The sequence below is a fragment of the Enhydra lutris genome, unplaced genomic scaffold (assembly GCF_002288905.1).
Source record: "Enhydra lutris kenyoni isolate GAN:26980312 unplaced genomic scaffold, ASM228890v2 scaffoldscaffold7, whole genome shotgun sequence".
Lineage (NCBI taxonomy): Eukaryota > Metazoa > Chordata > Mammalia > Carnivora > Mustelidae > Enhydra > Enhydra lutris.
In genome coordinates this window covers 42,331,147-42,344,770 of record NW_019154091.1, presented here as the reverse complement: position 1 = coordinate 42,344,770, position 13,624 = coordinate 42,331,147, and positions in this window count along the sequence as shown.

The window sequence follows — 13,624 nt, the reverse complement described above, 5'->3', positions numbered from 1 at the left end:
CCCCAGCAATTGCACTACTGGGTATTTATCCTAAAGATACAAACGTAGTGATCCGAAGGGGCATGTGCACCCGAATGTTTATAGCAGCAATGTCTACAATAGCCAAACTATGGAAAGAACCTAGATGTCCATCAAGAGATGAATGGAAAAAGAAGATGTGGTATATATACACAATGGAATACTATGCAGCCATCAAAAGAAATGAGATCTTGCCATTTGCGACGAAGTGGATAGAACTAGAGGGTATCATTCTTAGCAAAATAAGTCAATCGGAGAAAGACAACTATCATATGATCTCCCTGATATGAGGGAGAGGAGATGCAACATGGGGGGTTAAGGTGGTAGGAGAAGAGTAAATGAAACAAGATGGGGGTAGGAGAAGAGTAAATGAAACAAGTAAAAGTCACAAACCATAAGTGACTCTTAATCTCACAAAACAAACTGAGGGTTGATGGGGGGAGGAGGGTTGGGAGCGGGGGTGGGGTTATGGACATTGGGGAGGGTATGTGCTATGGTGAGTGCTGTGAAGTGTGTAAACCTGGCGATTCACAGACCTGTACCCCTGGGGATAAAAATATATTATATGTTTATAAAAAATAAAATAAAATAAAATATATTAAAAAAAGAAAAACACCTGGTTAACTAGTGAAGCTTCCATGACTTTTGACTCTTAACCTAGCTCAGTAAACCATGGATTCTCCAAATACTTATTATGAAAGAACAGAAGTGTCTATAGTCAAATGCTAGATTTAGCAAACAATTTAGTTTAATTTCCTCAGGACTTCTCAGAAGCTTTATTACGTACATTGGGAATTGCTAAGAAAAAAATTCCCTATTCAGAGTTTTCTAAGTTCATGTAGTCACACAGTCTTTTACTCAGAGAATACTTCTTGGCATTGATCTTCTTTGCTACACACTGGAAATGCTGGTAGGGTAAAAAATACATAGGCTTTGAAATCAGGACTGGAACTGAATTAAGTCTCCCCATGCTAGTAGCTGCGTAGTCTTTGACAATTCATTTAATTCTCTGAGCCTTAGTTTCTACATCTGCAAAATAGGGTAAGAACATATTCTTCACAATACTTTGTACGTCAGCATGTATAATGCATGTGGCAAAGACCCTTAGACACAGAGATGATGGGTAAAAATGAGTCAGCTACTATTTTTTCCTCCTCTTTAACTAGCAATTATTCACTGGACATCTTCTATATTCCCCCAAACCATTCACAGATATATATTAATTAATATGATTTTCCTCACCATTATTTCAGGAAAACTAAAAAGAGTCTGTCCTTCCTATTTATTTTACTCCAGATAAAATTGTTACCTATTAATACTAATCACCTTGATACCAGACCCTGAATTCTTCCAATTTGAGGCTAGAAGAGATGGAGAAGTAGAAATTTCATTTATCAGAACAAAAAGTCCCTGTTGATTCATCATAACAAGACTTCACTTCATGGAATTTGGAATTTCTCCAGATATACAATTAGTAAGTCTTCACTTCCTTGGTACTCATAATTGAATTATAAATGAAGTTAGAAATTCATACATATAATCAGTATATAAGATGGAAAGAAACTGTGATGGTTAATTTTATGTGTCAACTTGACTGGGCCACAAAGTGCCCAGATTAAACATTATTGCTAGGTGTGTCTATGAGGATGTCTCCAGATGAGATTAGCATTTAAATCAGTGGGGTCTGTAAAGTAGATTGTCTTCCCTGCGTGAGCGGACATCATTTAATCCATGTTCATAAAACAGAAAGTGAAGGAAGGAAGGGAGGATTCCTTCCCTTCCTACCTGTCTGCTGAGCTGGGACATTGGTCTTCTGCCCTCAGACTGAGATTTGTACCATTGCTACTCTGGTTCCCAGGACTTTGGACTTGGACTAGAATCATTCCACTGGCTTTCCTTGGTCTCCAACTTATAGACAACAGGTTGTGAGATTTCTCATCTTCCCTAATTGTGTGAGCCAGTTCTTCATAATAAATCTCCATATGTATAAACTATTGGTTCTGTTTCTCTAGAGAACCTTGACTAATACAGATTTTGGTACTAAAAGTGGTTCTAGAGGAACAGGATGTTAAGAATAAGTTTTCTGAATTCCAGAGTTTCTGGAATTGGCTCTCTAAACTGACTAGATGCAAAGATACTAACGACTCTGTTTCCAATAATAAAGAGAATATTAATAGTCCACAGCATGACCTAGCCAAAACATCTGCATGGGATATTCCTAATCAACCCCTTACAAGAATCAAGAAACTAGGTAACTCTGTAATGATATTTTTGAGTATTTCTTAAAAAACTAATGAATATAGTGACATTGGCTGGTTACTCCTAACATTGCTGGACAAAGTAGTGCAAGAAAAAGATGAGCCAAGAGGTTTGAATTCCCATTCCAAGCACCCCATAAAGGACCTAAGAGTTTCTTTATGTTCCCCAAAGGAGACCCCTATCTTCTGTACCTGCAAAGATGAAATTGCTGAAAATCAAATGCAGGACCATCCTGTGATTTTGGTGATTGAGTTATAACCCAGTTGAAATCAGGGCCTCGCAGGGTATCTACTATTAAAGTGAGGGCATCGGTTGGGAAAGAATGGGATCCTGTAGACTGAAACAGGGACATGTGGGAAGACTTTGAAGAAACTGGGGACATTGAAACTAAATTCTGATGAGTCTTTGCCAGCTTGAAAAGTGTATGAAAACTCCATAAAAAACTTTTAGAACTGATAAACGAATTCAGTAAATTTGCAGGATACAAAATCAACAAATGAAAAATTAGTTCTGTTTCCATATACTAACAACAAACCATCTGAAAAGGAAATTAAAAAAACAATCTCATTTACAATAACAAAAAGAGTAAGATACTTAGTAATAAACTTAATTAAGGAGTGAAAGACTTGTATACTAGAAACAAAACATTGATAAAAGAAATTAAATAAAACAAAACAAATGGACAGAAATGCCATATTCATGGATTGAAGACTTAATATTACCAACTGTAATACCAATCAAAATTCCAATGGCAATCTTTTACAGAAATAGAAAAAACATTATACAATATACTAACACAAAAGATCATGAATAGCCAAATCAAACTTGAAAAAGAACAAAGCCAGAGACATCACACTTCCTGATTTCAAAATATATCACAAAACTACAGTAGTCCCACCAACAAAATTGAATAGAGAGGTAAATCCACAGATCTAGGGTCAACAGATCTTTGACAAGGGTGCCAATAACACATGATGGTAAAAGGATAGTGTCTTCAACAAATGGTGTTAGGAAAACTGGATATACATTCAAAAGAATGAAGTTAGACACTTATCTAACACTATACACAAAAATCAGTTCAAAATGCATAAACACTTAAATGTAAGACCTGGATCTGTGAAATTCCTAAGAGAAAAACAGGAGAACAGTTTAAATGTCTGTTTTGGCAATGATTTTATGGATATGACATGAACCACAGGCAACAAAAACAAAAATAAATAAGTAGGACCACATTAAACTAAGAAGTTTTCTACACAGCAAAAGAAACTATCAACAGAATGAAAAGGCAACCCACAGAATGGGAGAAAATATAAAAAACAGTCAAACTCATAGAATCAAAAATGGAGTGGTGATTACCAGGGCTGAGAGAAGGGGAAATAGGAAGTTACTAATCAGCATAAGGTTTCAGTTAAACACATGTACATGTTCTGGAGATCTGCTGTAAGACCCTACACCTATAGTCACCGATCATGTACTATACACTTAAAAATTTGTCAAGAGGGTCAGTCTCGTGTAAATGTTCTTACTATAATTAAGTAAAAGTTATAAAAAGAAAGTTAAAAATCCTATCAATTCCAATGTTTGAACTTATTTAGATCCTGATTCAATATACAGATGTTGGGGGGGGGGGGAGTGAGGTATATTGAACACTGGTAATATTTAATAATATAGTAATTATTATTAATTTTTAAAGATAATTTGTATCATTTTGAATATCTATATAGAATTACAGATGGATGAAATGCTATGATGTCTAATATTCTCTTCAACATAATTTAAGGTGAGGGAATATGGTAAAAATCGAGATCAGCCAAATTTGGCTGTGAGTTAATAAATGTTGGAGCTGGGATTGGGTACATAAGATGTATATTGGATGACCCACTGGCAAAACTAAGGGAAAGGAAATAAGAAAGAAAAATTGAATGTATGCTTGCCCCAGTGAAAGAAGCTCCAGATTTCAAAACATAATTCAATAATCTTTCACAAATTTAAGATAAAGGACTGATGTCTTCTAACTCCCACCCTTCATGTTGGCTGTGCTGTCTCATTGTGATTAATCCAAGGTAACAAAGATGGAATATTGCATTCACAATGAGAAATATTTGTCTTGACTCTGAGGATACATAATAACTCTCTGTATTTGGTAACTGATAAAAGGAAGGCATATGTCCAGAGGAAATCCCAGACAACTGGTATTTTTTTTTTAAATGAATTCTTTAAACTTAAAGAATTTTAGCTTCTGTGTATGCACAGCTGAATTAGATATAGACACAGTTTAAATAAATGGAAATAAGCACTATTCTCTCCCCCACACATGCTGATCATAGTAGAATTACTTCTGTGCAAATATAGTTAACTAGGTTAAAGACAGGATGGCTAGAAATATAAAAAGGGAAATAGAAATAAAGAACAAGGGAACAAACAAAGGAAGAAATGGAGAGAGGGAGGGAAGCAGGAAGAAAGGAAAGAAGAAAAAGAGAAACGAAGGAAGACAAAAGTTGACCCTTCTTAGCAGAATGCAGAACATTTCAATTTAGTAAGCTTGGTGCAGCTGTTCTCATAAACCCATGAAGAGTGGAGCCAATTGTCCATTAAAGATTTACCAGCCATTCCTAATCTTCACTGTGCAAAGTGTCCATTGGAGATTTCCCTGTCCTAGTTGGTGAGGATTACTCTTCCTTTCAAAGTCATTTATGGTCACTGAGGAATCTAGAGTACAAGAAATGGATTGTTGGTTATATAACCAAAAATTTACATAAGATTACTGACTTTGTCAAATCTCAAGTTGTCCCAAGGCATTCTAATAGGACCTTAAATGTGTGCAAAAATAAATTTTTTAACTAGCTATGTAAAAAGTTAAATAGGTGGTATCTTAAAACCAGATCGTGTCCTTGAGTTTTGGGCTCAATAAGGAGTATTAACTTGGGAATAGTGACATTTCCCTCTTGACCCACTATCTCCAGATTTGTAAAGATGCAGCCAGGACTAAGACAATAATTCCAGTCATCTGAGATAACTGAACCACCAAAATCTAGAAAATACCAGTAACCCTCTGAAATGTCCAAATACACTGGTTCAGATAGCTCAGTTATTTACACTCACATTAATTATTTCAAAGACACATACTGGCTGCATATATGCCAAGTACATTACCTGGTAATATGAAGGTGATAGAAACAGAGAAGACTCCTCATGGAACACACAGTCTAGAGGAGAGTTAAGGGTAAGTCTCATCTAGACCCTAAAAGATAAGAATAATTTAACCAAATAAGGTGGGACACTCGGCAGCCTCCTCAAGTGACTACATTGATACACGAATCCTTGGAGATCTAGAAGTATTCTCGCCAGGTTTCTTAGAAGGCCCCTCATCCTTTTCCCTCCATTCCCACTTCAGGAATAGTTTCAAAGAGAGTGCAGAAAAGAAAAGAACCTTTTTTTAGCTTGGGGAATCCAAAAGAGAAAACTATTCCCTACTTCCCTTCTGGAACTCTGGGGAACAGTATCTGCATTCATTCAGTCTGTAGATCAACAAATATTCATAGGGATCCTGTTTATGCACCAAACACATCTTTATATAGTTGTTTTTTTTTTTTTTCACACCACCAAAGCAAGGCAGCAAAGGAGCTGAATGGCTTTGTGGGATGCCTAGGGTACAGGGTCCAAGATTTCTCCCAGTCTGCAGTACTCCAAAAGGAATGGGAAGTACACTGACTCTTTCTCTTTCCTCACCTTTTCAGGATGCAGATGTTAGCTCTGAAAGAGAGAAATAGAGAGAATAAGTGCCCCAAATGGGCCCTACAATCATGATGGGGGGGGGGGGCACAGAAGTATGAAGCAGCATAGAGGACCAAATGAGATAAGTACTTATCCCAGGAGAGACCAGTGCAGGACAGGTAAAGACCAAGGAGTAGATACTATCTCTTCGCTATTGCTATGAGACTGTGAAAACACCACAGCTTAGATTAGACCTAGGAAGAAGCAGAAAAATTTTTTTTTAATTTATTTGACAGACAGAGATCACAAGTAGGCAGAGAGGCAGGCAGAGAGAGAGAAGGAAAGCAGGCTCCCTGCTGAGCAGAGAGCCCGATGCGGGGCTTGATCCCAGGACCCTGGGATCATGACCTGAGCCGAAAGCAGAGGCTTTAACCCACTGAGCCACCCAGGCACCCCAAGAAGCAGAAATTTTGACTTGATGGTGCTTAAACCAGAAATTGAGAAAACTCAGAAGTGACTTAGTTTGTAATGTTTATAACCAGGGAGTAATGGTCTCTTGGAATGTATATTTAGTTGAATCATATAAAGTTATTTTTTTTTACACGACCAAAACAACTGAAAATAGTACAACCTGTATGCAAGCTCTGTGCATACTCGTTTGTATACATATGTGTTTGCAAAAAGAACTAGATGTACTTGAATATGAGACCCTTCATAACAACCACCTTCAGAAGTTCTACTTAAGGTGTTGTCATTGTTCAACTCTTTCTTAACCCTTCAGCATCACCTTATAAACAATACAAGAAAATCAATTCCATTAGTTCATATTGACTCTCCATGTTTGATTAGCAACTGTACAATATAGAAAAAAAAAAGAAAAGAAAAAAGACGACTTGCTTAAAATCATGGCTTTATTCACCAAACTTGGCACTTCCAATCTTCTGGCAGTTTCCAGAAATCAGCAGACACATGTTTACTAGCTCTGAAAATAAAGGCAATCCCAAGATGTTTTAAGCAATGCCTACTGTGTTGTAATACATGCATTATCAAGGTGGCTGTTTTGAATGAAAACATTTATTTGGATGTATCAGCATATTTGTGGAAACCAGAATAAAGCCAAAACAAACAAACAAAACAAAACAAAACAAAAACAAACAAAAACAAACAAACAAAAAAACCCACCCAGCCAAATTACTTTAAATCAGAGGTATTTAGGACAGTGACAAATATCTCAACTTTGACCAAATGGTCATTTCCCTTGAAATCACATTCTATCACTGTCTCAATTTCTACGATGCCTTATATTTTCCCCACACTTTAGAAATAGCTTTTTAAAGGAGGCCACAGCATCAGCTCTGTTATGCAAGAAGAAAGGGGAGACTGAGAGAGTCCGTCACCTAGCCTCTACTGTCTCTCAAACAGGTATCTTAGCATTTTTACAAATATTACTCTTAATCTCATTTTTCATTCCCATCTTGCAACTTTATGCCTTCCTATTGATCTAAGTGCTGCTGCTCAGAGACACCAATGAGAAATGCTGAGAACATTCAATAAATAAAAAATATCCATCCACCCCGTACGTGATTCCTCTTTAGAAAACTGTGCAAGTAAAATAGTGTTTTTCTGCTCCCTCTTCGTTCTTGAGACCAAAGCCTATGCCCTGCATGTAGAATTAACTCCAGGGGATGAGTAGAGGATGTTCTAAATTTCAAATCTCAATCCTGGTTCCGCAGCCCAATATTGCCTTAGAGAAGTTGCCTTCTATAATTATTGATTACCTTGCACATACTGTAATTGAAGTCACATCTACAAAGATCTCAGTTTAGATTGTAGCATGTGTGATTTTTCCTGAATGAGAAATGCATGCATTTGCATTACTTCTATAAAAGAAGTTGTTTGAAAATGAGAAAACACTCTTCTGTTGCACATATTTTGCTAGTTTGAATTTAGCCAGGGATCTTGGTACATTTTTGTACACTGAGTACATTTTTCATTCAAATGATCATTTGTTTAAAAAAAAAAAAAAGTCGCAAAGACCACCTGAGAGATGAGGTTTTTACCAAACAAGTGAGCCAATTCAGGATCGGAATTGTGCACTTCATCTCGGTACCAGGTATGGGCATTGGGGTTAAGTGTTACTGAATAGAATGGAAAGAATCCTGACCTAGATATCAGGAGATGTGGGTTATAGTATTTGCTTACCCAGCTATCTAGATTTCATTTGACTTCCCCAAGCTCTCATTCTACCATCTACATTCTCATTCTCATGCTTGTATTCTACTATCTACAGAATGAAGGAGCTGATACCCGATCTTTTCTACCACTAGTATTTTCTTTGCTTCATGCACAAAATGTGAAGGTATATTTTCACAAACAGCTGGTTGCATCTTATGGCAACATTGTCTGTCTTTCTTCCCTCATTCCAAGTCTCTTAAGAGCATTAACAATATTTTGTCTGCAGAGAACAGAATACTGAGGTGTAGAAGCCGAGAGGTTGCACTGGGAAGCGGTCTCAATTAGACTCTTTCAAGTTCTAAGTGACCAAAAACCTCCTCACAGAAACCTCCAAAACAGCTATTTTACTGCATTTAGGCATCTACTGTATGACCTGCTCACGCTGAGAGTCTGGACATTCAGATAAGGACCTGAGCTTAGGCTTCCCACCACAAGTTCCTGCTTTGGTTTTCCCAGGACATCTGCTGAAATAACCACTGTGGTTGAGGCCACAAAAAGTTAGCGACCTCTGCCCTTACCACCTATAAGTAATAGGTGCTTGCTTCTCTGCTCTCTGTCTCCTGCTCGCTCATGACCTGGGATGGAGGTCTGCCCTCCCCTGGGCTCATTACACTCTGCTCCACTTCTGGGATTTCTGTGGAATAAATCTTGTGACTTTATTTCTTTTGAATGAGTGTATTGAAACTGCACCTTCAATCAAAATGACTCTGGGGTTACTTCCCCAAACGTGGAAGCTGAAATGCTGAAGAAGCGAACTGCCACCCCACATGTGTAGCTGATGCCCCCTCATTTGGCAGGTTGTGTGCTCTATCCATTTTTCATTTAATACAACAGCTAAAAGACCCCCAACACACTTGACATTTAAAAAAAGGAAATTTATGCCTCATGCCATTGAAAAGCCTAGTTATGGACTAAATCATAGACCCTCAAAATTCATACATTGAAACCCTCATCCTCGGTATCTCAAAATGTGACTATATTTGAGAGGTACTTTAAACAGGTAGTTAAGGTTAAATGAGTTCATTAAGTTAGTGGGCCTTAATACAGTTTGACTGGTGTCCTTAAGAGAAGAGGAAACTTGGACAAAGAGACATACCAGGGGTACACATGAACAGAGAGCCAACCATGTGTAGAGGCAGCAAGATGGTGGCCACTGCAAGCCAAGGAGAAGGCCTCAGAAGAAGCCAACTGTGACAGCACCTTGACCTTGGACATTTAGCCTTTAGAACCAGGAGAAAATAACCTCTCTTGTTTTAGCCACTGAGTCTGGAGTTTTGTTATAGGAGCCCTAGCAAACTCATACCAGTCCCTCGCAAGGCAGGATATAATTTCCAAAGCCTAGTGAAAAATGAAACTGTGGTGTCCGTGGTTCAAAAAGTAACAACAACAATAAGAACAAAATACCATAAATGCTACTAAAACATTAGGCTTTTTTCCCTCTCTTAGTCTCCCTCCAACTTATCATGGTGGTTTTACTGTTTAGGTTTTGGGGGCATTTTTGTTTTTACTTTTTGCTATTTAAGTCATTCTAAGAGAAGAAAAATTAAAATGCTAAATTATTAGCTTGAATTTTACCATTCATCTCTATATTGTGCAGTGCCCGTTTTAGATACAAATATAAGAGCATTGAACTCATATGCAGGATCACCACAACGGCACAACTCATATTTCATAGCCTGTACATGCATATCTGTATCAATCTTACAAGAATAGTGGGAAAAATGGAACATGGAACAATGGAACGTGTGTGTGAACACAGGAATACACGTAAATATGTCTGCTCTCTTTGCCACCCCAGCTGCATATATAGCATTCACGATGAACCAGAAACACAGAATTCCAGGAAACTCCACAACATGTAGAGGCTCTGGAAGATTCCAAGAGAGCACACAGAAAGCCTGTGTCTGTGACTGAGTAGGCAGGGGTGCCGATGGTCCAGGGAATCAGAACTGACTTGGAACGCAGAAAGCAAGCAAGGGCATTCTGAAAAACCACAAAAAACCAAGCAGCCCTGTGAGGACTTTTCTTGCTTGTGTATTACTTCCCTGTATTAGTTAACCATTAGTCTGAAAACGATCACTGGCAGGAAAGGGAAAGAAAGAGCAACTTTTAGTTGCTTTTCCTTTCAGTCGTTCCATGCTCATCAATAATTGTAGGAGGGAGTGTTAGTAGAATTTATGTGTCTCAAGAAATGAAATAGAAAGAGTTGAGTTAGTTTCTGCAGTGTTTCCACTATCCCAGAGCCCATCTCTGAAGCTGGCAATTGCAAGTACTCTGAAGTGAAGGATGGGAACAGAAAGTCAGGAAAAGAGTAGTTTGCCAGAGGAAAATTGGGGTATAGTCACCCAAAATAGGGTAAATGGGTGCAAAAAAGCAAAAATAAAATAAAGGTCAGAGATATGTTAGTCATCCTGATCTAGGATGTCAGGGTAGAGAGATCAGTGCAATTAAGAAATTGTACATGATTTTGAACCTGGCAAAGTCACAAAAACTAGGCTGATGATTTTTCTGTTCCAAGCTAGGATCACCAGGTAAGGTTGTGTAGCTCACCATATGCTATGGCTCTTTTCCAAGAAGTTATGGTATTGTGTACAAGTTCTATTCCAGGATATTCCATTTGGATGCTTCTTTTAGCATTTCCCCTGCATTTTACCATTATCATCTGAAATTTACAATCAAATGATCTTAACCCCCCGAAAGCATTTCTATTTCTGACTATTATATAAGAACTGCTTTCAAACATGCAGTAACTAGCACTGCAACTACTTAACTCAGTTCTATTCAGACTTCCCATGAGAATTCACTTCTGACTGAGTGGTTTTCAGCACAGGGAACGGGGGTGGTTAGAGAGAGGAGGCTGGTGTGGATGGGTGCTGTCAGAGGAGGAAGAGGGTGAGTGAAAACGGGGTCACATTTACACTTATACACCACGTTTGTCCAGTTGTCTCCTGGGCCTGTGATTGGTGGAGCTCCTGCCCCTATTCAAAGTCTTGCCGAAGGGGATCTCACAGGTTCTCATGGAAGAACCTTTTCTACCTCATGTGGACTACTCATTAGTGTGTGACATCTTCTCCATATACACATACTCCCTAGAAAGCCACTCAAGAGGATCTCACTGGCACAGCTTGTACCCACAGGGAGGCCACCAACCATAAGGATCATCCTTCCCAGAGTCCCCAAGACCACTCCAGGTAGCACCACTGCTAATCCCCTCGTCAGAGCCCCTGGGTACCTTGACAGCTCCTGACTATGTAACTCTGCTACAGCCTTTCAGATTCTGTATTCTGATGACTTCATTCTCAGAAGCCCCAGTTCTGTTCCCCACCAAAGCGTTTGCCCATTTTGTGTTCCACCCTGTCACACAAATACCAAAGCAGAGCAGCCAGGCACCCTTATGTTTCATGGAATTGTTAGTGGGAACAGGAAGATGAAAATAATGGACACCACTCTGTATTCAAAACCTTTGAGGAGAGCAAGCTTGGGTGCCTACAACTCTGTTCTCCAAGAATTTCTACCATGGACAGAGAATACACAATGTTGACAGGCCTCCAGGCAAATAGGCTTCTAGTGAGTCAGTGACCTCACTGGCTTTGTTTTGCCAAACGGAATGGGTGTGTCCTACTGCCTGGAGTGACAGCAGCTTAGACTCAAGCTCTGGACTCACTAGCTGTAAATAATTCTGATGATGACTTCAGCCAGGAGAAAGGCCAAGCTGGAGATTTTGTTCAAAATTGGGGAGTCCCAGGGGTATGGATTACAGAAGTGTTATTCTATTTATCTTAGAAACTTCTCTCTCTTTTTTTAAAGATTTTATTTATTTATTTGTCCGAGAGAGAGGGAAAGAGAACACAAGCAGGGGGAATGGCAGGCAGAAGAAGAAGCAGGCTCCCTGCTGAGCAAGGAGCCCGAGAGGGGTCTCGATCCCAAGACCCTGGGATCATGATCTGAGCCGAAGGCAAAGGCTTAACTGACTCAGCCACGCAGGATACCTCTCACAGAAACTTCTGTCATAGAAAGTCATCTGGGATTTTTCTTGGCATATGGATTACTTTTTTTTTTTCCCCAGCTAGTGAGTGGCAAAGCTGGAACTAGAATCCAGACAATTCTTTCTTTTCTCTCCTCATGGAAAAATCACAAGAACAACAGGGCAAAGATTACTGACACTCTTACAGCTTTGGTATCTACCACATTTGTCCCGGATTATGGAAAACTTGCCCTAATACAATCCAGAGGACTTCTTATTCTCTACTCTCATGAGAAATGTTAGAAAGAAACTGTCAAAATTCTGTGAACTTTGATTGGCATCTATTCCCTACGTTTATATGACAAAGCCAAAGTCTTACATCTTATTTTCCATGGCAAGTACCCTGGCTCTTTCAGGTTTTTTTTTTTCCACTGAATTTTTTCTCATCTGTGATCCAACTAAAAGGATGTCCTCATCGTCTGAATGATTTTATCTCCCACACTTACTCTATATCCCCCAGAAAACCAAGATAGGACTCTAGAATGCTAATGATTTCACGTCTCTGTAAACTTCACAGCTCTCTCTGATGTTAGCCTCCCCTCCAAACACCTCCAGAGGTACGGGAGAGTTTTCACAGAACAGAAAACAATAAAGGTTTAGGTCATTTTAATAATAGAGAAACTGAAGGAAAGTTAAGTAAGAGTCACACAAAGACACTCTAGGGACATGACTGGGACACATGTGATCTTGTCCCCAGGCTACTAGACAGAACCTATTTATTATTCAAAGAAAAATCCTGCTGACCCTCTGATCTCTGTGTATAATTAGGTAAAGCTCAGATTCTCCTTGTGTGTGTGTGTGTGTGTGTGTGTGTGTGTGTGTTGTGTCGTGTTTGGCTCATGGCATTTAGTCCAAATAAACAGTTTTCCAATTGCTTACAATAAATGCAATGCTTCCTGAAAACTAACAATAATCTCATTCAATTCTGCCTTCCTCTTCTTCAATCATGTGACTAAACAAGGACCTATGAGACTATTCCCCAGGTCACCACCATGAGTGATTGAGTTGTCAGCCCTTCTACTAAAGCTCTTACCTGGATCTCAATTAGTGCTAATTATTATTGGGACTCCATTACCCAAGTAAGGAAATGCCTCCCCTGATAAAAGCAATGCTATAAAAAAAAAAAAAAGAAATTTAAATTTGCCTGCTTCTGAATCAGAAGTGATCCCAATACCTGACCTGTGAGCAGGGTAAGTGGTAAGACAACTTGACAAGAGTATACCCCAACAGTTCCAAGCAATGAAGACCCACAGAGTGTTGGGAGGAGTATTCTGTAGATAAACAAAGATTACTGCCATTGGCATCTGGCACTGTGCTGATAGGAAGCCCATCCTATTGTTGAAGGACCAGCTCAAAAGGAAAGGAGTGGTGATC